We start from the raw sequence: 14,834 nt of genomic DNA, 5'->3' as shown, positions 1-14,834 counted from the left end.
CTTGTCAACCTGCACACCCTCAATAATTAATAACCCATTGATTGAAAATGCCAGCCTGCTTTTTAAAGGGACCATACAGTGGCAATAGCAGCAGGTAGCCAGAGCCGTGGCAAATTGATTTTTTTGCTGAGAGGAGATGACACCATCAGAGAAAAATCAATACATTTTTAGTTTCAAGAAAGAAGGGCAGATGTGAATGTATAATGCTTCAAATTCTGATTTCTTTAGTCTTCCTCGGGTTCATTCTGAAGAGACCGCAGAGAAAGATCTGACGGTGTCTAGCAGAAGAGCAGAAAACGTGACGTCACCAGAGAGAATCTGGCCTCTTGCACGGACAGGAGATAGGAAGCTGGAGATCAAGATGGCTACTCCCATCTTCTGATGTCATCAAGGAGAACACAACACACCGGATCTGATAATGTGCGCAACAGTTGCTGATACACATACAACACACCGCATAATATTATACAATACACCACAAACTAGGGCCTCAAAGAAAATGATCAAAGTGTTGAGAGAGCAGCTCTCCAACGTGAGTTTTAACAAAGGTAGCAAGGTGTTGTTGTGCTTCATTGGTGTTTGCACAGGTGTTTCATCTGTCCACCAGCTTTGTATAGGAAAATGTGAAGCTATATGACACAAAATCAGCATGAACCGATATTAAAAGCATCACACATGTGTTGTAAAGCGGCAAACTAAACAACCTTTCAAACTCCAGGCGAACCTCAATCTGAATATTTTGGCTGACGTGATGATCTCATTGATGATATTCATCAAGAATGCTTCATGAACTAAAACAGTGATGAAGCTCATCACTTAGAAAACCACGGCAAACTGTAACCATCTCTGTTCAACCTCGCTACAACTGTAAACTTTAGAGGGTAATATCCACTGTCTAACATATATGTTGATATATATATTCATGTTTGTGTCAATGTCTATGAGAGCCCAACTCCAGGTCCCATAAATAACACATTACCACCATTTTCTCAGGGTGACAGTCCTTTCGGCTTTCAACTGGACAAATACGGCCTGACGCTTGATTTATCACAGTGACCGTCAGACCGTGAGAGCCACTCATGGTGCTCTCAATAAAAATTCATTCAAACGCTAAACTAGCGCGTATAAACTGACAAGGCCTGCCATTTGTTTTATCACAGAACTGCTTTACTTTCTGGCAGTTTCTGGCAGTTTTACATAAGAATGATGGCACACGTGGACATCAACAAGTTGCAGTCAGTGTGTGTGTGTGTGTGTGTTTGAAGAGGCACGAAGATAAGCTGATATACACTGTTATGCATTGTTTCATCTCAGTTGATGCACAATACACAATGCAGTAAACAAATACATAAATCCTGCTTTTTGCCTTTTTAGGGGTATTTTGTCTTCTTCAGTTACACAGATATTTTGATATATATCGTAGATAATTGTCTTGTAATGTGTCAAGTATCGCAGAATTGCTGTACAGCGATACCATTGTTATCGTGGGATACATATCGCCGATAGTGTTGTAGAGTGAGTTGCTCTGATTCCCATCCCTAAATAACAGTATGCCTCACTTGTGAGTGAGAGTTGTTAACATGAATTCAGCTTTTGCAGCTCTTTGCTGTGATTATTTTATCACATATATTTGTGTAGCAGGAGGAAGAGACATGAAGTTTGACGCACACCATCCCTGTGGCAAAACAAACGGGTTCATAACCGGCAGCTTCTGCAAGCTGGAACACTGTCTCTCTTTGTGAATAACTAATATTCAGACTTTATAACAACCTGATCGACGGCGAAATCAGTGCCTTTCCCTTTTCTCAGTATTCCCACAGTTTTAATGTGCATCTGTCATTCGGTTCCATTGTTCCACTATAAAGCACTTCCTGCCATGAAATATGCCAACTTGTGACAGGATGCTGCAATAATATAATTCACTCAATGGTATAATATATCTGGTCAAAAATAGAGAATATGAGAATGAGCAGTTAAATGCACAACATATATGTTTTATATATATATATATATATATATATATATATATATATATATATATATATATATATATATATATATATATATATATATATATATATATATATAAATAACATAATAGAGAGCACATGCACCTGCACTTGCGATCAATCTGTTGATGATTTTGTAATTAAATATACGATCAATTCCACACATTTGAGAGGGTCGGACCATAACGACTTAACGGCATATCTGAATGTGAAATTAGTTACCGATTCATGTTAAATAGTAGTTGTGGGATAGTAGAACATAAAGAATTTGTTTAAGAGGAAGTTTTTATTTGTACCTCCTTATTGTACGTGTCAATGTTTTTAACAACTTTGTTTTAAGGGTTAATTCTACTTTATGCGAGAGACAAGGCAGACATACTTTGGCTGTTGCACACAAAACAAAATGCATCACAAGTAATGTCTTAGAACAACGAGGCAATTCCATCGACTGTAAAGGTTAACTTCACCCACAGGTCTGAGCCGATAGTCAAACTGCATAATTTAGAAACGTGCAAAAGAAGTGGGCAAGGGGCTGAGCGATGAAAGGTCAGTTATTCTCTTTCTTAAACAACTCACTCCCTTCTTGAAGGAAGCAGACGTGACTAGAGAAGGTAGTGCTTTATGGAACGATGATATTTTGGTCAAACTTGCTCCTAATGCATCAAATACTGCTACTAAAAGCCCTCTTGGCTGTTTTTCAACAACACCTGTCTTTATCCCAGTATGACAGCCTTTCAGTAGCTTTGTATCTGAAGGCTCGAATCATCGTTCTGAAATCCGACATCTGCTGATGCAAGTATAAGTCAAGCAGCAGCAAGAAATATTTATTTTGGCACCAGACCTTTCATCTTTCCCTTTACCAGATACAACTTTGAGACCAGAAAAAGTGAGGTACGGCTTTGGTTTCAAAGTTTTACTTCCTCATCCGACACCTGGTGACTGCATCATTGGGTGTGAGATTTAGAGTGAAGATTAGAGCCTGTTGTTGAGATCACTTATAACTGCGCTGGCTTACATTAATATCAATTAATATTACAGCGTTTGGTAGACTAATATTCGTCACTTGGCACACAAATGTATGTAAATGGCTGCTTATTAATTGTAGTGCAGCTGTTTTATGATCGTGAAAGATATTCAAATGACAGTTGAGGATACACTGTTTTATGAAGTTTTCTGTGTACCGTCAGTCGAGCAAACAAGCAATTTGAAGACATCATAGAAAATTGTGTTGAACATCTTTCCCTATTTTGTGACATTTTACAGACCGAAACAATTAATTTGACAGATTTATCGATGGCAAAGATATTATTGGTTGCAGGCTGAACGACTGATGTGCTCTCTGTCTGAAAACACAAACACGCACACAAAAGTATCTTTCACGTGACGAACTTAAAGTGTGACTGAATATTTTTTGCTTTTTTTTTTAGAACTACTTCAGTACAATTTTCCCCACAGGTTTTACAGTTTGTAACAGAAATGACATGCAAGCTGCATAATCTTTTTTTATCCTGAGTTTAAATTCCAACATGGGAGTACATCTGTTCAAAGAGGACAGCATGTTGGGCTAGACTTGACATGGTTCTAACTATATCAACTCCTGAAAACAGATTGAAAACAGGCTTACAAAGACGGAACGCCAACACAGGTTCAGACCCACTGACTGCCACTACCATCCCGGCTGCAATGAGCTGCAAATACAGCCACAGAGGGTCAGGACAACTGAGTCACTCCTTCCACGTCTGTAAAAAAAAAAATCTTGACACGCCATTTCTATTTGAGCTGTAGCAAACTCACTTCACCTTAGTATCCCTTCTAACCACAAACAAATCTGCAACTACTTCACATTCAATTTTATTACAGCTCTGTATGTCATTCATTTTTAAAGAAACTATTATTCAAATGAAATTCAAAGCATAAAATGACACACTATTATAATTTCCCAGAACCCAAAGTGGGGTCTTCAAATTCGTTGTTTGGTGTTATGGAGCCATAACACATGTATGATGTAATTTTAGGCCCATTCCTGCTGTCTTATTTATGGTGAACAGACATAGGGCCTCACCAGGCACTGAAACCACAGCCAAAGGGTAACCAGGAAGCATAATTAACGTTTGGACTGACCCACTGTCTGCTAACATGCAGCCATATGTGCTTATACTTTCTGTTAGCCAAGCATGAACAGCATTCATTGGAGAAAAGCAAATACACATGCGCATGCACACAGTTAACCAACACCATCACCACCTCGAATACGCACAAAGGTCTGAATTCCAGCGTCAACTTGTCTTGGTTTCTTCATAGCTTTTGCCTCACCTGAAGGTCTCAAAACACACATTGAATATGTCACTGAGCATTTATCCATTAAAAAGAACCCCACAAGAACTTCTTAATACCTGCTTTGGAAGTTACTTTGGTTCAGATTAGGTTTGGTGCCCTCAAATGCGAGCCAGGTTTGTAGTGATTCTTTGGCCTGCGTGCGGCTCACACTCTCCTTGGCTCACGGTGGACTTTTATCTGGGCTTTTATCTGTCGGCACTGTAGCAGATAACAACACTGGTTCAAAAGAGAAAAGCTGGTCCAACCTGACTGACCTTCATATTCCAATACTGTGCTGCTGCCTAATCCCCACACGGAAGAATTACATATTGACAGATACAACAACACCACTGCACAGGCCATTGCTTCAGTATGCATGTAACGGTAGAGACATTGTCGGTAAGCGCTGCGCTTTTGCTCGTCGGTTTTTGGGGTTTTACAGTTTTTCATGAAAAGCAGATTGATTTAAACCGATTCTCACACTGTTGTTATGCCCCCCCCCCCCCTGCACTCAGACGTGTTCCTGCTACAAGAAGACGCCAAAGTTTACAGTAAACTACGTCTTCATGTTAAAAGGATACATCAGACAATGAATAGTGGGGGAGGTATCAGTACTACCAACGACACTCCCATCAGCCTCAAGTGTAGTTTGTGTTTAGCGCTAAATAGCAAAATACGAGACCTGCCAGGTATCAGCATATTAGCATTTAGCTTGATTTTATACACAAAAATAGATACATTTGACCTTTTTAAACATGTGATGAACATGTGATTTATATATCTTTATAGATATAGATATATATAGATAAATATATATAGCTGGACAGTGACCTCCCCCCCCCCCTGCCTCTGAGCAGAGCTGAGAGCTTCCTTAAATGATGTGATCACATTCTGCTGCTTATTTGAGAAAGTCTGAATACACATCGATCCAACCTGGCGGATCAATGGACCGGGCCTTTTCAGAGGAGATGTGAGCAATCGATAGTGTTCGGTATAAACGTTTTGTCATGACATTCATCAGACATCTGCTGGAATGGAATGATAGGGAGGGGAATGGCATGAAATACAACGGAGAAAAAGCAGAATGCAGCTGGAAATACAACAGCATCGCCATCACGCACGCTAACTGCTGGCATACGTTTTAACTCGCAATGTTTTGATTTTAATTACTTAAAGCTTAAAGTATGAAACTCAAAATAAAAACTTTAGGGTACATTCCTGCTCTGATAAAAGTTTCATTTGGATTCAGTTTTAGTTTTTATTCTCTGGAGGTCAATATGCGGAATAAAAATGGCAGATTGAGCGACAACATTATGCTAAATCACCAGCTATGCAGTACATCCTGAGACCATATCGCGCTAACAATGACTCAACCAAGCGTGGATGGGCCTGAAGTCACTGATGAGAGTGGCCCAAATCATCAACAGAGTCATAAACTATTTCCAGCCACCTGACGAGAAACATAGATGTTAATCTGACAACAAATCTGTTTCAGGAAGCGTACGACATCAAAACAAGTAGGTCAGCCATTCACCAGCTAACACTGGAACATTCTTCCAGCACTGCTTCATCTTATATCCATCTGAATAGTTGATGTGAAGCAAAAATCTGCAATAAAGCTCTTACGAATTAAAAGCGGAATTCATAAGAAATAAAACGCACCCTTGATCAGTTCAACACATTCAAGGGTTTTGCCACAACAGCCTTATTTGGTCTGGTCTGACCAGTAGCTTATGGTGGCTAATTTCCGTTAGCAAACTCATTAACTAATTTAATTGAGTCTCTACTTTTGCTACAGTGAAACTACAATTTAGCGTTCACCCTCATCCTGTAACTGCTGCGTGTTGCCGCTGTTTAGCAAAAGATTGCTTTAAATGGAGAAAAAGGTCCGCCCATGATTTAGGACTGCCCCTTTTGACTGCAGTGTTTTTTTTTGGAGACAGGAAGTGGTCCTATTCTGAGTAAAATAGAAGATATAGCGAGATATGCCCTAGGGCGGGGCTACCTTGTGAATGACAGGTCGCTACCACGGAGTTGTCCAGTCTGGGTCTTGTCCGTGTTTTTGTCTTAAATTTGACCCCTTCACAGTGTGTTTTTACTTCTTAACAGTTAATTGTAACATTTGCCTAAATATGCCCCCACCATGCGTTACGGTAGGCATTGTCTGACCTCTACTCAATGTGCAATTGCTCTACATAAAGATCAAAACATTCTACTTTGGTTTCGTCAGATCACAAGTTCTATTTCCTGACACGGGAATGGGCCACATATTGCAACATTAACATGTAGTTTTTGGTGGGAAGTAGTCCTACCACTCAGCTCAGAAGTGCAAAGAACACATGAAACTCTTGCTTAGTGTATGTTGTGGATCAACTCTGCTATTCAGTCCTTCTGTTATTTTTAGCTTGCTTTTGGCCTCTTGGTAGTTTTTCTCTTGGTAGAGCTTCCTCTTTACTTGACCATCCATCATAGCAAGAGGACCTGATTCACCGGTAGATTAGGTCCTAGTAGTGCCATCATTGCTTTAAGTCTTCTAGTTTGTTGCAGTATAAAAATCAAAGGGTCTTATTTTATGTCTGAATCTCAGAAATTGCTCCTTGCAGTCCATGCTCGTCTCTGCACACTTTGACATTCACTGAAAATAGATGATTTATCTAATTAGAATCACTTCACTTTAACAAAAGTAGCCCACTGCTTGATTTCCATTGCAACTAACAGAGTCTTTCATAATAACCCTGGGTTTACGAGGTATCTGCTTATGCACAAAGGGACTACAAACTTTCGTGTTCAACTTTCTTTTACTGGTTACTTTAACTAAATTAATGGTGAACATTCAAGGAACCAGCTCAGTAATCCCCGATTGTCTCTGAGGACTGGTAAATACAGGTGCATAGCCTTTCACACGCTGCTACACCAGTAAGCTTTGCTGATCTGTCTGCAGCCTGACCTTCACTGGTGTCACATCCAGAGGAGTTAAAAAGAAACACCTCACAGCTGCAGGCCCAGGCGACCCTTAAAGAGTCGGTGTTAAGGAAACGATTATGTAGGCTTCCCACCATCCTATCAAGCTGACTGAATGCAGGTCTGATGGAACAAAATGAAGGGGAAGCAGAGCGGAATTATTTTTCAATTCAAGGATAATCTCTTGCGATTATGTAACACAGGGTTGCACAACGAAATGCAGGTGTAGTCCATTTGCTACACGAAAAAAAAAAAAAAAAAAACGCCAGTAAAAACATGCTCTGGTCAATATGGCTGACATCTTAAAATTTGACACCAGTGAAACATTTTCCATCAACTCTGACTATGTTTGAGCACCAAGCATCATTGACGCAGAAACAGAGTCCACCTCCTCCCGTCCAACCGGAGTCCGGCGCTCTGTCCTGCGGTCAGCTCGTCAAGTGCAGCTCGATCCGGGATGCCACGACGGAGACGCAACTCTGTAAAAATGTTGGAACAACCGTCACCGACCTCCCGTCGCTGGGTTAGCCTGAAGTCTTATTTCATCCATTGTAGTGAAACTTTGGTGTTTATCCGGCCCCTACGCTTCCCTCTCCATTGTCGATGAGCGTTTCTCTGTCTTATGCCAAAATGCGCTCCGGTAATAAAGACTAAATGACAACAAATTAGAACAAAAATGTAACAAAGTTCTGATTCAATATCAAAGTGATACAAACATGTACCACATCAGTGGTAAAGGACAAGCAGAGAAGAGGGTTGAAGGATTTCGATCTTGGGACTTCAAAGTACTCTCTGCTGACTGAGGCATTCAAGCAAGACCTCACATCAAAACGAGAGACAGAAAGAGAGAGAAATGCCATCACTATCGCTGCCAGTTGCAATACCATGCAAATCCCAGGAAGAGACGATAGTTTTCTATTTTATGTCTGCGTCGTCCATACTGCAAGGTCAGTCCGTCCCTCTCTGGCAGATGGTAACCTGACATCACCCATCCAGTCAGACGGCCTTTAATACTTCAAATCGCTGCACTCATGTTCCTCTTCAAATGTCTGTCTCTGCAAAACAAGACATTTCCTTTCTCAATCAAAGAAATCCGATTTGCTCATTTGCAACATAGTAACAACTAAAGCTGCTCCCCCCCCCAAAAAAGAAGAAGAAAGAAGCATGGCCATCATGGTACAAGTAACCTTGCTCCAAGGGTAGCCTTTGTGTTTAGCAAAGGGCTGAGACTGTTACATCCGAAAAGGGGGACGACTGCAACACAGAGCACTCAGTAGCAGCAGTTGCCCTCTTTTGCAGAGAAGATAATGACCAAGCAGATTAAGAGGAGACGAGCGTTGATGCCCATCTTCGGGTTGTCGTGTTAAAAATTTGCCATAAAAAAAAAGAAACACCACTCCATTCAAAATGTAGCCGCTTACAGTCTGTTACATCTTCTGCATTTACCTTTAATCATGAACCTTCAGGGATATTTATGTGACCTTCAAGCCTGAAATTTTCACAAAGCAACAAAAACAGAGGGCTGGTAAATCCCTCAGCTAAAGCCTGCTCGGTGTGAAGGTTAGATAATGAATACGCTCACATAGTCGCTCTCTTCATTCCTGTTACCAAACCAAAAAATGCATCTTTTCATCTAAGCTAATCTTGCTTTTCTAGCCACTGCATGTTTGTTCAATGCAAAAAGCACCAAATATTTTTTTTAAATGCAGTTAATAGCAGAAGTCAGAACCCAGGCAATCAAGTAGTAGAGTGAGGATAATAGGTGGAAGCAACCAGACGAGCATGGTCCGAGTTATCTGGAAGCTCAACCTTCTTTTAGTCCAGTCACCTCTCTCTCTCTCTCTCTCTCTCTCTCTCTCTCTCTCTCTCTCTCTCTCTCTCTCTCTCTCTCTCTCTCTCTCTCTCTCTCTCTCTCTCGGGGATGACAGAATTATCTTCTGCATCAGAGCTGAGGCTGGGCCAAGGCTCCACAGAGAGGACTCCATTTCACGCAGCCTGCCCCACTGTGGCCAAGGAGACACTGCCAATCACGCTGGAGTATCAGTGGCATGGCCGTCCACCATTTTGTGCTCCTCAAGGTCTTTGACTTGACTGTCCTGCTCAGCTGAGTGGAGCTGCTGCCTCTGCTCGCTCTGCTATCTCGTTACACAGATGGTAGTGTTTAGCTTTAAGAGCACAGACCTGAGCGAGCAGCTTCCCCTCCTGTCTGTTCCTCTGCTGACTGTCATGGCAGTCGGCAAAAGCAGAAGTGAGATGTGTGTGGTTTTTTTTTTTTTGTTCGCTGAAAAAGACGACGACCTAGAGCGAGGCTCTGCTGTTCCTCACAAGCTGAAGACAACGTCCTAGAGAGACCCGAGGACTGTGCATCTAAATACGGAGCTTGCATACCGACATTTCAGGAAACATGTGTAAGCGTCTGTAGATAACATCAAACCCAGGTGACCCAACATGTTCTACAGCAAACATGTTTTCGTGCTTCTATTAGAGAGGTACAAACATGTTTTTCGAGACTGAAACGCATAAAAGATAAAACTTGGGGCAACCCCTTAGCAACATGATTAAATATTCCATCCAAAAATGATTAAGTGCACAATTTAATTAATCGCCTTAGGCGTGATTATTTTTACAGTTTTATATTGGGAGGAATAGGTAGATATATTTGGTTTCCTCAAGAGGTTTCTTCCCTCGAGCTTGAAAAGAAAAATTCTCAGAAAAACAAACTCCATCAAGTACTGTACACAAGTAGGCTACAGCGAGAAAAGACCAAATGCATCTGCTGCTTCACACACAATACATAAACCACAAATGTTCTCAGTCACAGCTATGGGGCTGAAAGCATGCTTTATTCAGACGTCCTCAAACTGAAACGCACAAGTTCATGGGCTAAATAAACAACCGCAGAGGAGCCGGGCAAGTGAAGGATGTCCAAGGACCGATCTCGGAGAGAAACCAGGAAGTGTTTTTCCACAAAGACAATCACGCCAGGAAACCTTACATTCCACACAGCCTTGTAGTCCATCTGTCCTCGGAAACCATTTCCTGACATGACTCAATCTGCTGCTGTCTCACAGTATCATCTCAGAGAACATATACGGATAACTGGGAAGACAGACTAAGGTCAGCTCTCAAACCAAACTCCAACCCAGTAAATTGTAGTATTTGTACGCTGCGACTATGTCTTCTGTCTCACAATGAGGAAAACCATCTTCCACCGAATGCTCTTGCCTCATTGTTTTCTTTTAATCTATAAATATGCATGCAGTGTCCAATTCCACCGATTCACCAAAAAAAGAAAGAAGGCTGTGAGATGCACTGAAGGGTTTCTTGTACGTGGTGCTCAGTGGACAACTGCCAGAAAACACTGCAATGCTGACTTCCTTATAAGCCTGACATGGCAGTTGCTACAGTTACAGGGAGTGGGTGAGGTTACAAGCTAGTCAGGATGGAGTACTTCAGAGTGACCAAAAGAGGACACAGGAAACAATTTTTTAAAAAGGCAGAAAGGTCAAATTCAGTCTGGTTTGCTCACAGGAACGTTGGAGGAAAGACAACTTTTTTTAAAGCTACTGGTACATTTATCTAAGAAGGGAAGAGGTGAGGTTCCTCTCCAGGGTCGCCAAACTGACCTCTTGAGGCAGCTCAACAAGTTTGAGAAGGGAAAGATGAGAGACCCATCAATATTAACTTACCACTGAGACCTCCTTTCCAAGCTCCTAAATAATTAATCGTCCTTGGACAGCTCTGTTGCTTCGTAGGCCGAGCCAGTGTGGATCCCTTCTACAAGACCACTCCTGTTTCTGCTCAATGAAGGCCTTGTCCGGTGGCACCACACTGCCCAAGGAACGGGCGTCTCCAAAGAATTCAGGATTTTTTTTTCCCCACCACAGGCCGATCGAGGCTGACAGAGTTGGTTCACTGTGTCTTTTAAGAGAAGGGCATGAATCCTGAATTCAGGCTGGAAACCTGAGTGTGCTGCTCCGACGGCTTCATTGATCTCACCGGACAAACTCTCTCATCACCTCGGCCACTTTATACCTGAAGTCTTCATTTTCTATCAAAACTAGCACCCTACATAAGACACAACTGTGAGCTGTGCTGAGCTACAAGCATGTATTACCAGGAGGGGGAAGGTGATGTTGAACTGTTGATGTTCTGATGGAAAGCAGAGAGGAGGAACCAGTTCTGCAGCAGCGTAACGTGGCAACCGACAACGGCAACTGGAATGACACCACCAGCGAGCCACTTCCTTGTTCCATTTAAACCCCGACACCATGTTGCTTTTTGGTTTTTCAAATAGGCCTATACCTAGTTACACAGCATTAAATAATTCAGAGGATCCTGGCGGGTTTTGTACTGTAACAATGTTGTGCTTTCACATCTAAAGCAAATCTCTGAATCACGAACGAAATATGTTTCAGGAGTGTAGAAGGTCGGTCAAATGCAAGCAGAAAGTGGTGAGGTTTTAGCTGTGCTGTAATGACTATATAGTGTTTTGGATGTGGGGCCTGTGTGTTTCAGCACATTCAAGTGTAGCAGCAGAGCCCGGCTGCATCTCATGGGCCATGCATCATGTCAAGAAAGCACTCACTGGAGCATTTCAATTTGCTTTTGTGCGTCTCCCTGGCCTTCTTCACTGCCCCAGGTAGAGAAGAATGGAGGAGTGCATCACCCAATGTGAGTGAGTGAGTGGGGGAGAGGGAGGGGTGTGTGTGTGTGTGTGTGTGTGTGTGTATGCAACAGACACAGAAAGAGTATCTGAGTGAGTGATGAGCTTCACAACCACTTCCTTCCAGCGTTCAAACCATCGCAGCAGTCTTGTTTAATCCTCTGTCCTCTCTGTCGAGCTTTTTAAGCGTAATCCTGAAATACCTTGCAAAAATCCAGTTGTGTAAAGTTTGCGCTAAAGGTATCTATAGTTCAGTTCTGCCTTGTCACCTTGAAGCTGAACTGCAGTCAGAAATGTCACTGAAATATGGTATGTGGAGGTAAAAGTAAACCACTTTGATTTGGATTTGCCTTTGCAGTACTTCAGTTTTGATACAAATATTCAGTCAGTCACCAATTTGGACCATGAAACTACAATTGAAGCTACAACGGTCAATTTAATAACCCGATGCTCTGTAGAAATATGATGAATAGAGTATGTTTCATAACAGCAGCTTTAGAAATATAAAGATGATGGAAGAAGAGATGCATTTTGCCTAAAGTTCAAGAAATCAACCAGTATTTCTACACTGGAAAACCAAGCCCTACGTTGGCTTTATGCCAGTTGGATTAAACTGATCAAACACTCCCTTGTTTCTCAACTGAAATACTTGAGATATTCATTTCCAATTTAGTAGGACTGCAACTTGTGATTATTTTCTTGGATAATCCTTTTGCCAATTTTCCACATCCCAAGGTCACATTTCCAAATGTCTCGTTTCACCTGAAAAACAGGTCCAAAAATCCAAACATATTAATTTACCAACATAAGCAATGGTTCACAATTATATGCGTTTAAAATAATGTAAAACAGAGAGAAGCAGCAAATCCTTAATGGGATAATCGATGAATCATTTAGGCTGCACACTTCAGAGACAGGCCATCTATAAGACGGGGGTTCAAGTTCTGATCATAAATGCAGGAGCCACCTTCGGGCTCTGTGCTTTTCAGTTTTTTAAAATTCTTTAGTGGTGTGTATTACCAGAAAAATGTGTAATTGATCTAATTACAACAAAGTAATTGCCACAAAGAGAACCTGGGGACTTCAGGGGGCCTATGAGAGTCTGGGGCCCCTGTGTAGTTCCCTACTATGCCCTGTTAGTAATCCAGCCTTGGCTTACTCTACAACACTACACTATACAACTAGAAATGTCTTCTCTGCTACAGCAGAAGCAAACAGCCCTGCATGACCCAGGAGTTGAACTGAAAACCTGAGCACACAGATTAGCTTAGCTTAGCAGCAGCAGCAGCCACCAATATCAGCTTTGCAATTGAGAAAGAGTCAAGCATGTGTTGAAGGCTTGTGAAAGTTACTACGGGAACTCTAAATGCACAGAGGACAGCGGACCGTGTCAGTATCCCCGAGACAATCTGTGTGGAAAGAAACATCACGACCGCATCCAGAGTTCAATCACTCGTCTCATGTACAGAAACATCCACCGTCCACCAGACTGTATCCATTGCACCCGTCTGTGTGACAAAAGTGCCGACCGCAGCAGGTCCTGCCCGCCCGTCCTCTATCTCCTCCTTGAGAACCTGTTTGCCCTGCCACGCCAGGGAGAAGGAGCATCGCCACCATTTTGATTGCTCTTCTCAGCCCCAGCATTGTCGCAGCACACTGTGTCAAGCTCACAGTCTCCTTGTCAGCAAGATTTCACACAGTGGCCGGGGGAACTGCAGAGCGTAGCACAGCCACACACACACACACACAGTAACTGCCACAGGAACACACTACATCTTGCAAACACACCTCCTTCAGTCTCCTGACAGGAGACACCTTTAGGACATAATGTGTGAAAAGTCCCCTCAGGCTGTACAGTGGACATAGGCTGCGTTAAAAACATAGGGCACGTTACCGTATTGAAATGAAAAAATGAATTTGTCCGAAAATAGCTTTTAATGTATCTCAATATACCTGAAGCAAACAAACAAATAGGTACAAGCTCACAATAACACCCCAATAAACAGCAGAGTCCTCCAGCTCCTGTGTGAATAATTCCTCTACAAATCATGAGTAAGACTATAAACACTTAACTTGTGCAGATAACAGCCGCTGAACTCTAATTTCCCCAAAAACTCGTCCAAAAAACAGAAACGAGAATCATCTTGAGAACTTCCTTTAAGACACTATCTGCAGCGATTACTTCACTCTCTCTCACACACAGAGAAGAAGACGGAGAGAGAGAGTCGAGACTACTTTGTTGAACATTAACTACCTGCATGGCCAAAACACTGCATTATTCAGCATTTAAATTCCCATCCCATCCACGTGTCCCTCATCCATCACAATCACACACGTAGTCCAAACGTGCCATCTGCAGATCCTACAACAGCAACAAACCCAAAAGAAATCCCACATATTTACAGTTCACGTTGTGTTAAATCATGCAAAAAAAAATTGTAAAAAAGCAGCAAGTTCCTGAAGCTAACCTTGAGAGCTCCACTAAAGGATCTAACCTCACTTATCAGAGTTCTTCTGCTTCCTGTAGCAGACTCAACTTCCCAGCAGAAAAAAAAGCAGAAAAAGAAGCAGAAGAAGAGGAAGGAGAAGGAGGAGGAGGAGGAGGAGGAGGCTGTGGCCATGTCATTCATGAACACAACCTTTGTTCTGGCGTGAGGGATCCTGCCTGTGTGACTCCAGGGCTCTCCTTGGAGACTCATCTGCTTTCCTCCATTTTATGGTTGAAGCCCCACTAGCATGACATACCTGACTTGAGACCAGTGACAGCAAATAGGCATCCAAACAGTGCAGGGGACAAGCGGGTAACAGGGTAGCAATGAGAGCAAAAGCAAAACATCTGAATCAAAATACATAAAGCCACCATTTCAACCACCATCAAGCTC

General features: G+C 42.1%; 1 protein-coding gene across 2 annotated transcripts in view; it reads right to left on the bottom strand.

Annotated features, from left to right (window-relative positions):
* Positions 1–14,834, bottom strand: part of znf462 (zinc finger protein 462) — a 45,376-nt gene that overhangs the window by 29,075 nt on the left and 1,467 nt on the right. The window contains exon 1 of one of the 2 annotated variants that reach the window (XM_079289627.1): positions 9,468–9,499. The exons of the other annotated variant lie outside the window; for it this stretch is intronic. The gene's annotated coding sequence lies outside the window, so the exon portion shown is untranslated. Of the gene's footprint in view, positions 1–9,467; positions 9,500–14,834 lie in introns of those variants that run through there. 2 annotated transcript variants of the gene reach the window in all.

The sequence above is a fragment of the Melanostigma gelatinosum genome, assembly GCF_949748355.1.
Source record: "Melanostigma gelatinosum genome assembly, chromosome: 18".
NCBI lineage: Eukaryota > Metazoa > Chordata > Actinopteri > Perciformes > Zoarcidae > Melanostigma > Melanostigma gelatinosum.
The sequence above is the reverse complement of the archived record's forward strand: the minus strand, read 5'-3'. Positions and strand labels throughout refer to the sequence as shown.